This window comes from Schistocerca nitens, chromosome 3, assembly GCF_023898315.1.
Source record: "Schistocerca nitens isolate TAMUIC-IGC-003100 chromosome 3, iqSchNite1.1, whole genome shotgun sequence".
Classification (NCBI taxonomy): domain Eukaryota; kingdom Metazoa; phylum Arthropoda; class Insecta; order Orthoptera; family Acrididae; genus Schistocerca; species Schistocerca nitens.
This window is the reverse complement of record NC_064616.1, coordinates 907,707,736-907,723,360: the sequence shown is the minus strand read 5'-3', so window position 1 is coordinate 907,723,360 and position 15,625 is coordinate 907,707,736. Positions and strand designations below refer to the sequence as shown.

Below are 15,625 nucleotides of genomic sequence, written 5' to 3'. Positions count from 1 at the left end.
AACAGAATATAACAGTTCTGTTCCAATGTTCCCTTTATACAGTTTTTTAAAAAGAGTGTCAAAAGTGGGAGCAGTGTATTCCATTTCCTCCACTCCCACCTACGGCACATACCCCAACATTTAAAGCTGTCAGAAGAGAAAATAGCTGGGTGCTGTGGTGTGGGGCAGAGGCAGAGATACCTTTGGTGACACAGTACAAGTATTCACTTGCTCTGTCTATATAGAATGCGTCATGCATCTTACACGTAGGTGCAAATATCTCTTCACATGGTCAATAATGCTTGTTCTTCTTCTTCTCTGGCTGTTCCCATTTCTCTATGGATTTTGCGTTTTTTAATGGGTTTTCACAGATGTTAGTGACAGTTGGTGTCCAGATGCCCTACCTGATACCACTTACATGATCAATAATTGATGCTGAAAAATTGATTATTTTTGTGACAGTAAGTTTTTAGTGATATTCTATAACTGTATGGAATATCAAGAATTTATCTCAGATTCTGCGTGTATTCACTGTGTTGATTTTTAAATTTCCAAAAATGAGTATTTTGCTTGAAGGTTTAGAAATACTATTCAGGGCTTGAATTAATATATTAACCCTTATGTGGCTGATAGAGCCAAGCATCCAGCCTCCCCGACTGGCTAAAGGGGTGAGGCTATTGTGCACATGGCTGGCAGATGGCTCTCTCAACCATACGACCACTGCCGGCTTCGGCCACTGTTGGCTAATTGCATGTTTCAGTATTCATAGAACTACTCTTTGATAATATTCTTTATAAAATCAGTATCACAGTGTAAGTCACAATGGTTTGCACTTTTTGATAACCACAAAAGAGAACTTCAAATCTAATCCAAGATTTCTGCTATAAGTTTATCCTGGGCTGAGAAAAAGCCTGTTTAGAAAAATGGTAAGAATGTTTCTACTTGCAATTGGAAAACTCTGTAACGTGTGACTTACATTAGCAATATATGTGCCTGTAAGTTAAACAAAAAAACTCATTAAAATCAGATCCGTATGTTTCAAGATATAACATTTTAAAGTTAACAGTTCCTAGCAAAGACACCCGTAACTCTGACATTCTTCTATTCCATGCAGCATTGAGTGTTGCTGAGAAACTAGAAGTGTTTTGCTGCACTGCTTAGCTTTTGCAACATCTGATAAGTAAGTTGTGTAGGATGATACATCTTCTTTCACATAATATATTTTTGTATCATGTGTACTTTGTAGATCATGAAATGACCAAAAAAGCTAAATGAGGATGGTGGCACAAGTATTTGAATCACTATCTTTCCACCACAGCACCAACTTGCTCACTTTATAGTCATGATACAATTAATCCTGTCTATAACTGTTATTATGCTGTATATATCAATACTCTATGTAAGGTTATACTGTTAACTTACATAAACAGTAATGAAGTACAATAGGTGGGCAGAATACTCAAGAAGTTATCATTGGCTTCACCAAAATCTATTTTGTTAATAGTCATCATACCATAATTTTGTATGTCACATCACCACAAGCAATTACATAAAATCATATTATGGGAAATAATTTATACATTATTACTGAAAATTAGTTTTGTTTCATCAAAACAATATGTTTCATAAATTTAAATAAAACCAGCATTTCTCTCTTAACATGAACTCAACTACAGAAAAATGTTTGCCAATGAATTTAATGTATATGTGAATGACAGATTCTGCTGCTATGATTTTCACTTTTGTAGGAAAACTAAAGCTATAAGCTGAGTGAAAGTCAAATTATAGTTTAATGTTTTTCTTTTAGTGATTAACATTATCATCAAAATCTGTTCAAGTTCTCTTCACGCTATTGTTGGTGTTACATACAAAGGATATATAAAATTCTGAAAAGTTGGCAACATATAAATTTCAAGCTGCCAGAGCCTTTTCATTAGAATGAAAACAAGCTCTAGCCCTCTATTTCTATGGATGCAGATATAAGTGAAAGTGGGATACCATCTGATCTGGCTCTTCCAACAACCTATACTACAATTTCCTCAAGCTTCCCATTGCCAAAACACCTCTGTGGACAGGAATAATGCTCTACTGAAACATAATTTTTTAAAAATATGCAAGGAATGTCCAAAGTGTACAATTAATGATCTCAGAAAATAAAGGAAACAAGAGTTTCAAACAAAATACCTTTACTGACCTTCAAAGTAATCACCATTAGCTACAACACACTTCTGACATCAATTTTGATATCGTTGGAAACTGTTACCAAATGTGTCTGCCCACTTAGCTGCGTGGTAATGGCATGCCTATCATGCAGTGGGCTCAGGTTTGATTCCTGGCCAGATTGGAGATTTTCTCTGCTTGTGGACTGGGTATTGTGGTGTCTTCATCATCACCAATGCGCAAGGCACTCAGTGTGGTGTCACCTCAAATTGCACCCGACTGTTGAACTTTCCCAAATGGGGCCTCCCAGCCATCAATGTCACACGCTCATTTCATTTTTTGTTACCAATTGTTAGCTATCTGCATGCTTACCTATGTCACCCATGGAAGGTAACTATTTTTCAGCACTCTCCTTATTCTCCAGATTTGGCACCAGCAGACTTCTTTTTGTTTTCCCAACTAAAATTAGCCCTGAAAGGTTTATGCTTTAGAGACATTGCACAAGAGCATAAGCGTTTCAGGGCTAGTTTAAGGTAGAGAAGCAAACAGAAGTCTACTGGCATCAAATATAGAGGATAAAGAAAGTGTTAGTGAACAGTCTAACAGCATGTGACCATGATGCTTTGAGCAATTCTGCAAGATGCCACTTGTTGACAGTTTCAAACAGCTTTACAACCAATGCCAGAAGTGTGTTGTAGCTGATGGTGATTACTTTGCAGGCCAGAGTAGGTATTTTGTTTGTAAATCTTGTTTTGTTTATTTTATGAGACCATTTGTGAGATTTTCAGATTTGTTTCATGTTTTATACTTTTATTTTACGAGATGATGATCAAACAGATAGAAACTGAAAGTTAATAAAAATTTGCTTACTAGAATCTCATGGTGATATACAAAAATGACTTTCATTAAACATTTTTTCCTTCTATTTCAGTATAGGACTCTTCTTACATATTTACTTATTTAGTTTCTGTTGGTTCAGAATACTTTTATATTGTTTGCCAGTGTTTGTTTTATAATTTTTTGGGCGCTCAATGAGAGGAATCTTTTTTGTAATCTAGAAAACTATGTCTGTAAATGTTTGCTGCATAATTTTCATTTTCGTGTTTTTAGTTTGGGGCCAGCATGTTGCAATTGATACTACTTCACTTTTCACATGAAGTAGAGCAGGATCTATATCCATCCATGATAACAAATTAGGGGACGAACCCAGTCACTAAAAAATTCACTTTCCCAATTTCTCTTTGTCAGCATTCTACAAATGCAGCCCATATCTTATGTAATGTAGATAATTTATCAAGTAAAACCTGCCACATTCTTCCTTCTGTAATATCTATTCTGTAATGTCTATGACATGAACTATTTCATGTATCTGTAATTGATAATTTTTCAGTACCATATTGGGCATTTTTCTTTCTGTGGTTGTGGACCATCCTCAGGAGAAGGACTGTTGAAAATTAAGAACCAGCCTCCTAAATTTTCACCAATTCTGGATGAATTTCCTTTTTTGATACACTTTCCAAAAATGAAATTTTTTTAAAAACATAACAGTATACATCTTTAATCACACATAACTCGACTACTTAAAGGCACTTTAGTAAAAATCTTTACCACAGATTTAAAATATTGAGCAACATGTAACAAAATAACATAAAGAAATTTTAATTGATATCAGAGCCATGTCTGTGCCGCATTGAGAAATTTTCTTCTTGCATTCCTGGAATGTTTTAACTTCATAAAAGAAAACTTACTGGCTGTGAATAGTCAAAGTTTTCTTAGAAATGCCCACAATTTTTATCTATATTGACATCATTAAAATTTAAGTGTCCCCTTTCTAAACAGTTGAAAACACCAGAGTCAGCAATTTCTCAATTAAAACCTATTCTTTTGCCCATGATAGAACATCATTCAGAGCACTCTAACATGTCAGTCATATCTATAGCAAATAATTCGAGAATATATAGGGTAATTTCTTAATTTATACATACAGGTTTTGTTTTCTGTGGCTTTAGTATACATGCACTTGAAAACAGGTGGCAAACAAATTTACTGCATGTTTTAAGGCAATTATTTTACTGATACAATACAATATATACAATTTTTAAAATGGGTCACCAATTACAATGTCAAAGCCACAGATATACCATTCAAGAACTGGTTCATTTCATTATTTCAGAAATGCTGCTAGAAATCATCAGTATCCTCCTTTTTCATTAAAGCACCACAAATTCAAAATCAGCACAGTTAGATTCTGAAAGTATACTTTGTTTGTGTTTAGGTTTCTGGCCATGCTGTTGGAATTCTGTTGTGCTTTACCACATTTTCATTGATTTCACATAATAATTGCCACAGATAGTGGTTATGATACTTTTTATTACAGTAATCTATTTCTAGTTGTAATTTTGGTGTATCTTCATTTTGTTTCACTTTGTTAATAAAATAGGGTACAGAAATTGATGCAATAAATGAAATTGCAGTAATAAAAAAATAAATCAATTGCCCAATCAAATTTTGCTGAATGATAGCTGTACTACTGTTTTGATCACCAAGAGGAAACTTAAATGAGAAAAGTGGGACAGTAAAGTCTACAGTTGTGCTGAATTTGGAAGCATGTTTCAGGTACTGGCTGGCCAGGGAATGCAATGTATGCAGCTTGTAATGAGTACCTGTAGATTTTGATCTCATAAGTGAAGTCTCTTCTGTTGAGATATAGCCCAAGCAATTTAGAACCAGCACTGTAAATATAACAGTGACTGCATAACTCATTGCCTGGAACAAAAGCAAAAAGACTTGGCAAAGCTTTAAACAAACATATAGCATTAATAAATCCATTCCTTTAACATTTATTACCACCCACTTACCATTACTGCTCAGGTCAGTTAGTCTAATTAGCCTATAAAATACATGAATTCTCTTCTTGAGCTAATAATTTTGTAATTATTATATTTAGTGAAAGGCATGTTGGAAAATACACCAACAGTTGTGAAGTTGATGTCTTTAGTGTGCTATTAGTTGAGATCTCAAACTCATCATCAGATTATATTACATTGCCTGAGAATATTTATATATAATCCATCATGATATCTATAATGGTCATTATGTCTAAAGTGTAAAACATGTAATGTCATTGGCCTCAGAGTAGAAGTTAACTATTTTATAAAGAATAGTTCTCATGAAAACAAGGAGGAACAGTGGCATAATTGTACAGCAATGTCTGATATTACATGTGGCTATGTACCATTAAGAAAACAGGTAATCAGAATGTAATAGATGGCAAAAGAAAAGACATAACATTAAATTAGATGTTGGGAGGGGAAGTTATGTCTATTCTTAAATTAGATATGTTTCATTGTAAAATTTTGTACTCATAGCCACTTTTAAGAGAAAAATAGAGTATTATAAGGATCTTTGGACATGAGATGGCCATCTGAGCTACAGTCTAAACAAGTATTATTTGTATCTTAAAATGTGCAAATATTAGAAGGTAAACCAAAAGGAAAAGGAGAGAAAACAGAAATCATGTCAGCTGGAGGCAAAAACTGTAAAGATAATATGAAACTAGATTTATTTACTTCCTTTGTTTTGCTTAGTTCTTCCCCATTATTTCTTGTTTCCTAACTCAATAGCAAAATTTCTGTCTTTTTTGTGAAGTAAAATCTACTAACTGTACAATTAGTTTTTTAAATGAATTTAAAAATGATGATTTCTCAATTAATTGCACAGTTTCTTTGATACTGAGGCCAGTACTACAACATGCCATGTTATGAAGAGAAACAGACCTATTTATGTATTCAGGACAAAGTAAACACATTTGAGCTCATTCTATTTTCAGAGAAGGATCATATCAGAATAAGGACCAACACAATCATTAACTTGGCAAATATTAAATAGTTCCAAAATGATTGCTGTCCTTCCCTGCAAACAGGCTATTCTTAAATATTTTAACTGATCAGCTAATTAATGCAGACTAATGGAACTGACACAGCACTTGATGTTACAGCCCTGTTTATATCTACTGCTACATCTATTTCAAAATGCTGCAAGTAAGCCATGAATTACAAAGTGGTACCTTGTTGCTGTTGTGGTCTTCAGTCCAGAGACTGGTTTGATGCAGCTCTCCATGCTACTCTATCCTGTGCAAGTTTCTTCATCTCCCAGTACCTACTGCAATCTACATCCTTCTGAATCTGTTTAGTGTATTCATCTATTGGCCTCACTCTATGATTTTTAACCTCCACACTGCCCTCCGATACTAAATTGGTGATCCCTTGGTGTCTCAGAATATGTCCTACCAAGCGATCCCTTCTTCTGGTCAAGTTGTGCCACAAATTTCTCTTCACCCCAATTCTATTCAATACCTCCTCATTAGTTATTTGATCTACCCATCTAATCTTCAGCATTCTTCTGTAGCACCACATTTCGAAAGCTTCTATTCTCTTCTTGTCTAAACTATTTATTGTACACATTTCACTTCCATACATGGCTACACTCCATACAAATACTTTCAGAAACGACTTCCTGACACTTAAATCTATACTCGATGTTAACAAATTTCTCTTCTTCAGAAACGCTTTCCTTGCCATTGCCAGTCTACATTTTATATCCTCTCTACTTCGACCATCAGTTATTTTGCTCCCCAAATAGCTAAACTCATTTACTACTTTAAGCGTCTCATTTCCTAATCTAATTCCCTCAGCATCACCCGATTTAATTTGACTACATTCGATTATCGTCGTTTTTGCTTTTGTTGATGTTCATCTTATATCCCCCTTTCAACACACTGTCCATTCCGTTCAGCTGCTCTTCCAGGTCCTTTGCTGTCTCTGACAGAATTACAATGTCATTGGCAAACCCCAATTTTTTTTCTTCTCCATGGATTTTAATTCCTACTCCGAATTTTTCTTTTGTTTCCTTTACTGCTGGCTCAATGTATAAATTGAATAACATCGGGGATGCAGAACATGCTTGTGGTTTTTGAATGTGTACGGGCATCGATGAGGAGACATGCTGAAGGGTGTCCTCCAATGAGCAGTGACCATGTGGAACACTTGTACTTTATTTTCCTCAAGTGTATATCTGCAGTTTGGACCATCACTGATTCTGTTATAAGGTGTTCATGTACTCAGTCATAATGCATCATGCTGACCACGGCGGCCGACCGGTTCTAGGCACTTCAGTCTGGAACCGCGCGACTGCTATGGTCGCAGGTTCAAATCCTGCCTCAGGCATGGATGTGTGTGATGTCCTTAGGTTAGTTAGGTTTAAGTAGTTCTAAGTTCTAGGGGACTGATGACCTCAGATGTTAAGTCCCATAGTGCTTAGAGCCATTTGAACCATAATGCATCACACCAAGGAAACCATTGGCTTCCAGACCATTGTTTATTAGAATTATTTGCTTGTATCATTGTCCTCCACTCATCCTTTTAATCTGTGCTTATAAAAGTCAAACAATATGTATATGCTGAGAACATTTAAGGAATGCCAGGGTAAAAGTGTATGCCAGATGGGGATTTGAAAGTGGGACCTTAGCCTTTCACAGGCAAGTGATCTACCAAATGTACTATCCATCATGACCCAAGACCCACACTTACATCTTCACTTCCACCTTAACATTCTCTCCTACCTTCCAACCTTCTCAGGGGTACTCCTGCATACCTTTCAGGACTAGCACTCCTGGAGGAAAGGATATAGTGGAGATATGGCTTAGCCACAGCCTGATGGACTATTTCCAGAGTGAATTTTCACTCTGCAGTAGAGTGTGCACTGATCTGAAACTTCCTGCCAGAATAAATCTGTTTAACGTACAAGGAAATTTCAAACCAGTGCACACTCCACTGCAAAGTGAAACCTGATTCTGGATTATCAAATAATTTTGTACTGTATTCAAGATGAATAATTTAAGAATGAGAGTAAATTGTTATGGGATAAGATAAACATGATTTCAGGAAAGCAAACAACAACATGATTCAGTTACAACAGGAACTGATAGTACCCACTTTGATTAATGAATTTCTTAACATAATGCAGAAAACTGTTTTTAATTCGCCTCACAAACACACAACTAATTTAGTGTAATTGATGCACTTTCACCATTTCCTAGTACAAAAAAAAAAAAACCAAATATTTTAATATAAAATTTACATAGCGTTAACAGTATTTTAGCCACAATATGAAAAATATGACACTTATATAATTTTTATAATAATCACTTTAACAAGAAATTTTTCCATGCCTGTACTGTTGTTAGCCCCTCTATAAAATGAAGTATTAAATGAAAATTGTTGAATGTGAAAACTAAAACCATTATTGAAAGTTGCAGAAAAAATTGTACTGTAAAACATGTGAATGTATCTATAAAAAAGGAAGTCTAGTTCTGCCAAAATCGGGATCCCATCATGGCTTTTTCACTGAAAATACTTGCTATAAATTAAACATGCAAAATATCATCAAGCGTTCATTTTCTGAAACTGAAATTTTACATCATTTAAAACAGAATTAAATAATTTCCCCTACACCTGACTGATAGGAAATACAGTACTATACACATGGATGTACCAAAATTTAAATTCTGCTGACATAAATAAATACATAAATTACAAATTTGAAGCTGCTTTACATATTTCTTATTCTTATAAATATAACGTAAATGTAATTATATTAGTGTAAGAGTTAGCGTCATGTGAAATAAGGTAAAAACTGTCAAAAAGTGTATTTTTCTTATTGCTCTTACAATCATAAATCTAGGTCTAATATTATGCATGAGAATTATACAAACAGAATAACATAAATTTCTTTTTCATTTGTAAATGCAAAATTTGAATTTTGACACCTAAAAGGGAAAAGAGAGAAGGGGTGCTGGGAAAAGGTGGCAAGTAATGGGTGAACAGAGGTAAAGTTAATTAGCAAATTTGAAATTAATTTCAGCAGTAGATTTAATTTGCTATCAGAATCAGAGCAGGCAGAGCCTCGTACAGATGAAATAAATGTAAGGAGCAGCAAAACAGAAACATACTAATAAGTTGGGTGAAAATCAGAGCAGGGAAAGAAGAGCTCTCCTGCTAGGCAGCAGACATGGAATGGTGTACGCCAGCAGCTAGAGGAAAAATTATGTGTAGAATACCAGGTCACAAGTTTTGTGAAACTAAGTTCATGCATTTAGCCAGGTATCTGAAAACCTAGAACAAATGTGCAAGGATTTTAACAAAGAAGGTTAGGTTTCGATAATAGGGTGAACTGGAAACAGACTGGCTAAAAATAAAAAATTGTGGCATTATGGGTGATATGTACAAAATAGGAGCAGCTACCAAGCTCACAAAATTGGGTTCTGTGGAGGTTCTGTGGCATCATGAATGGCCATGGATTAACTCTGCTGTAAAGGAATTAAATCTGACAGGGTTTCTTCTGATGGATGCAAAATATCATACTGGTTCTGTTCCACTAGTTGCTATTGGAAGATGGGGAAATACTTCTCATGGCCTACACTTGAATAGGAAATGTAAGGAGAAATTAGGAGATCTACTAGCAGAAAACATAAGGGAGGCCATCAGCACACAAAGGAAAATTACTGCAGTTACTGAGGTCAAGTGAGACACCTGCATTAGGTCAAATTCAGAATTCAAGAGACAGCATTAAAAAAAATTATAATAGAGGGGAAAGTGAAATCAACTTGTTTCATCAGAATATTAGGGGGCAGAGTCATTAATTTATTTACTGGCCTTAGTAGTAGGAAAGAAATTTATGTGATTTTTCTGTCTTAACACCATATAACCATAGGTATAGAGATTATAAGTAAGCTGCATATTGAAGTATCCAGTCTCAATAAAGTAGGTGTAGTCACATTCATAAAAAAGGGATATAAAAACAGAAATGTAGAACGAAGTAAATTCTGCATAGATCAGGATGTGGAAGTGTCCATTTATGCGTTGCTAGTGGGAAAAGTAACATTTTTGATTGTTACAGTATACAGGTCTCCACTGGTTGACAAATTTTTATGAAAAATTTTGATGAATTATTGTGCTCTCTGTCAGACAGAAGGGAGGGATTATTAATTTGTGGTGATTTTACTGTAAATTTCTGGAAAGAATCTGACAGGAAAAGTGGTCTACAGATCCTTTTGCCATTTTATTTGTATCAGTCTAGATTTCCCTACCTGGGTTGGTCATAGTAGTAGTACCATACAGATATTGTTAGTGGCCACTTCCTATGTCTTATGAAGAAGAGTCCTAGATTCCTCCACCCAGTAATGGAGGATGAAAATCCATATTCAAGTCATTGCAAAATCATCTGTGTCTTTAGTTTGATCACCACCAGGCCTCAAACTGAGGACTGTGATCAATTCCAAAAACTTATCACTTGTTAATTAAGGTTTTCTCCAGTGAAACATTTCAAATGCAGGTATCAGTATGTCATAAAAGACTTATTGCACTGCTGTAAACTATGTACACAAAATATTTGCAAATTTTGTATTTCATGTCTTCATGTGTTTATGAATAACACTGTATCTTCTAATGTAGGTAATACCTCAAGCAAAACACGCTGTGAGATGGCACTTCATGCATGTTGGTTATGACATACTAAATTTTGGCAGCTGTATAACTGTAATTAGCATTTTGTGAACATCAAAAATTCACCCAGGTGAAATGTGATAAGTCATCACCGTCATGCACAAAGTGCCACCTGGTGGTCTGTTTTGCTTAAGGCTTTCATATCGCAGTTTCATAAGGCTACACTTACATGTCATGACAATAAGTTGACGACATACTGTGCCTATATTGGATGGATTCATTCTGCTTTTTGTTATTCATAACATTGTTATGTTTTAGGTTACTGTTAAATTTTATTCATTTTTCATGGTCTACATATTATTTTGGAGGCATGGGGCACAGTGAGTTAAAAAATAACAACAGAAGACAGACTGTACACATTTATTTTTCTTAGTAAACATTGTGTGATATGTTAACCTGCTACATAATAAAATCACTGAATATTGTAAAGTACCCATGCCAATAAGAAGAGACATTGCTACAGTTTGTTTTGTGCAGTCGACTGTGGAAATCTTTGGTAGTCTACAAATGACATCTGTGAAGCTAATTTTATGTGATTCTGCATCTGCAGCAAGCAAAATATGTCAGTCAAATTTACAACAACTTCTGGAGATTAGTCACAGTTGAAGTCCTTTAATTTTTATTAATTGAATTGATATGTGCCATGAAATGGTGAAATGGAATTTCTTTTATTTTGGTTGACACTTTCTCAATAACACAGTCATTCTCTTTGAGCTCAACTTCTATGCTAAATTCTCCCATGTCATGAAGACTCGAATTATCATGACTGTCACTCATCTGAAGATTAGCAGAGCTGCATTAGCTGCTATCTGGCTGAATTTGCCTTCTGACATTTTTACGAATGGAGTTATTGGTTGTTTGAATTTTGATAGTTTGGCCAATTTTTTTTCTTCCCATTTCCACATTCTAGAAGCTGCTGCTTTTCCAGGATATCAGTAAGAATTCTTGTCCTTTCTCTTTTTCTTCCATGCTGGGCTGTTGTCTTACAAATGGATGCTTTTCAAAAAGGTCGAGTTTCCTTTGGTGATACCAAGTGTCTTGAACTGTTTAAAAAGGTACTAGTCACAGGGAGGCTTACAGCTGGATAGTGCTTATGCTGTTGTTGTCTGTTATATCTGTCCTATTTGTATCATTATCAGTATTTTCTGGTACACTTCCTACTACTGCACCTTTTTTACCATCATCTTACCAAGATAACTAACCTTTTTAGAGTCTGTCTAGGGATTTTATGTCATTTTACAGCTGCCAGAACTTTCACACCATCTTGAATTACACTGTTCACAGTTTTCTTCATTTCTTCAGCAGGTGTTAGACCAAGAGTAGTTTTTATTTCTCTATAGCAAACCATCTTTGTTTTCTGCATGTGTGCTGACTCTGTCCAGAAAACATTGTTCACTCTGCCCCATACCGCATCAATACAATTAAATATATTTATTCAGTCATACACAGATGTTATAATTCTGTACTTTATATGGTATGAAGAGACAATACCTATGATAACTACTTACATTTTCAATATTTGGTTTGTATAAAATGAAGAAGAGATGGCAAAATTTACAGAGGAGAATGGTAACACATACAAGTCACAATTCATCTAGTTTTCACAGGCCTCTAAATGCTGAGAGAGTATAGGATAAATTTCCAAAACTATGATGACATCCTAGCAGTCCTATATTTTATATTAACAATTTCTCACTATGCCCCATGACCCACTGTGTTCCAGTCTCCCCTACAACCAAAGTCACTGATATAAGTGGTTAGTATGTGCAGTGTTCTATGAAATATGCAAATAACACCCTGGAGTGTTATAAAACTTGCGAGATTTAGAAGTCAACTGTTAAATGTTTTTCATTACTATCCATTACATTTGCATTTCACTTGTTATGGCCAGTTCATGAATTTCTAGTGCACATCGCCAACCCATAAAAAAATATGAGGAAAAACAACTAGCAGTCCAATTTTTTTGTATTTGAAAAACAGAATGCATTTTTGTTATTATGAAAATGAGACAACACAGATTTTTTTAAATTCCAAAATTGGAAAACATATATGAAATTACTCCCTCAATTATCACTTTAATGGATAGTTCAAAATTTTTAATACTTACTAATGATATAAACATGCTAAGCAAGGTCTCAGTCACACCCACATCAGCAACAACTCAGATACCTCCAACAAGTTCACAGCAAGCCACTAAATCACTAATCTCACAATGACTCATGCTGTGCAGTGTCAATTACAAATGATGTGATGTTACCAAAATATACACCATTGTTCATGTGGTTTACAGTTGCTTGATAGACTCACCACAAAGGCAGTAATCAAGAAGTCCGACTTAGCATAATGTGCACTTAGAATTATCTCCTATTGGACTGGCTTGAACACTTGTGTCATTTTGTTTATGCTTGTTACTTCATGGATTGATCATCTGTGGCAATGTAGTAACTTAAAAGAGATTTTCATCAAAAATGAGCGAACTGAAGAATGGACAGTCATCAGCAACCTCAAATCATATCCTGAGCTAATCATCCTTCCTGCAGACACCACTATCACGAATCACAGTGACTACTTTCATAAGGATTCTGCCAACTCTCTGACTTCTCCACCTACATATGTCATAGTGATCCCATCCCAGAAGTATAATATAGTGTCCAATCCCTACTGAAATCCTGACACCCATCTCAGAGCCTCTCCTGCGATACCATCTCCGTCCTCACTCCAATGATACCCTGCACCTCCGCTTTCCACATGCTTCACAAAACCCACAGCTTTGGATGCTGCATTGTAGGTGGTTATTGTGCTCCTACAAAAAGAATTTCTACTCTGGTTGACCAATATCTCCAACCAGTTATCAGAAACCCAGCATCTCACATCTAAGTTACTAACCACTTCCTTCATAGACTCTCCATCATGCCCACCCCTTTACCTCCTGGATTCCTACTCATCACTGTTGATGCCATCTCCCCATACATGAACATCCCTCATGCCCATGGCCTAGTTGCTATCGAACACTACCACCTTCAACATCCTTCAGATTCCTGTGACACAGTCATGAACAGCTGTAAGGCATCTTACTATGCCAACCATTTTATGGGCCTTCTAGAGGAAACCTTCCTAGTTTCCAAAAATCCTAAACCCCTTGTCTGTTTCAGGTTCACTGATGACATCTTCATCATTCGAACCCGGAGCCAATACACCATATCGTCATTCCTCGGAAAACCTCAACATCTTGTCCCTCGCCTGGTCCTACTGTGCCATCACCTCTCTGATGACTCCATCCGTATCTCGGTCCATATTAAACCAAGTAACTGGCAACAGTACCTACATTTCAACAGCTGTCACCTGTTGCACACCAAAAAATCACTCCCATACAACCCAGCCACCAGTGGATGGCATATCTGCAGACTCCATTGCCCTGTAATCTGAAGGTGTCATGAGGGCCTTCAGAGACAGGTACCACTCCAAACCTAGTCCACAAGCAGATTTCCCTTGCCATATCCTCACACACCTCTAATCCTCTCACTACACCCAAGAACCAGCTACACAGGAGCACCTTCGCTATCTCATTACTCAGTACCAACAAGGACTGGAACAGTTGAATCATATCATACATTAGGGCTTTGATTATACATCATCATGGCTGGAAATGGGAGATGTCCTATCCAAGTTCCTTCCCACCCTTCCTAAAGTGGTATTCTGTCACCCATACAACCTGCCTGGAAATGAGGCACAGTATACTGGACCTAACCGTTTTCCCTTCCTCTTTCCTGTCATCCCCTCCCAATCCACGGCTCTGCATCATCCTCACTGTTCATACTGAATGACACCCCAACCGGCTCTGATCCCTGTGTATCACATATCTGGCCCAAGTTCCTTCCCATCCCTCCTATAGTGGTATTCTGTCATCCGTGCAACCTACACTGCATCCTCGTCGATTCCTATGCCACTCCTACTCCCACATCCTTGCCACAGGGATCACATCCCTGTGGAAGATCTGTCCAATCCAACCACCCAGAACTTCCTACTCCAGCCCATGAAACAGTGGCCAAGAAGAAAATTGTCCATCCAGTTGCACAACATGCAGCTCAGCACAACATACTTGAGTTCAATGGCTGTTTCACAACTCAGTCCATTTGGATACTTCCCTCTACCACTATCTTTTCTGAAGTATGCAGATGGGAGGTATCCTTGCAACATATCTGGCACTCCTGAACCCTCCTGGCCTCAAAGTTCACTAACCTACATCCTCTACCCAACCGTTTCCCCTTCCTCTTTCCTGTCATCCCCTCCCAATCCACATCTCTGCATCAGCTTCACTGCTTATCCTGAATGACACTCTGACCGTCTCTAATCCCTGTGTATCACATGCCTGGCCCATGCACTTGCCACACCAAACTCCCACATTCCTAACCAGAAAACCTACTGCCACCTTCCAAGCTGCCAGCTACCCATCCTGAACCTCTCATCCTGCCTCCCATATCTCTCTCCCCTGCCCACCACATCAAACATAACCCACACTCCACCCTAGTCAATCTACCGCAATGCAATCCCAGACGTGTGTTCGGCCAGTACAACATAGCAGAGCATTTGTAAGTTGTCTGGTATGTGTGTACCTGCACGCTCATGTATGTGTGCAAAAATGCACATGTGTGCGCAGATGTGTGCGTGTATGCTTGCATGTGTGTGTGCACGTGTGCGCGCATGTGTGTGTGTGTGTGTGTGTGTGTGTGTGTGTGTGTGTGTGTAGTCTAGCTTGATAACTAGCAAATTTTCTTTCTCTTTTGTGTGTGCTGGTTGACAACTCACTGCTTCAGCTATTCTGTGGATGGTCTCACTCCTAAAGGATTTTCAAAAATAGTATTAATTTACCATTTCTTTTCCACCAGTTAGTTGCAAAACTTTTATGTGATTACTAGTTACTAGCA

At 36.8% G+C, this 15,625-nt stretch overlaps 1 long non-coding RNA gene across 1 annotated transcript in view; it reads right to left on the bottom strand.

Annotated features, from left to right (window-relative positions):
• Positions 1 to 1,633: 1,633 nt before the first annotated feature.
• The window catches only part of LOC126247965 (uncharacterized), a 63,675-nt gene continuing 49,683 nt past the window's right edge, over positions 1,634 to 15,625 (bottom strand). The window contains exon 3 of the long non-coding RNA XR_007545390.1: positions 1,634 to 4,905. This is a non-coding gene — a long non-coding RNA (uncharacterized LOC126247965). The remainder of the gene's footprint in view (positions 4,906 to 15,625) is intronic.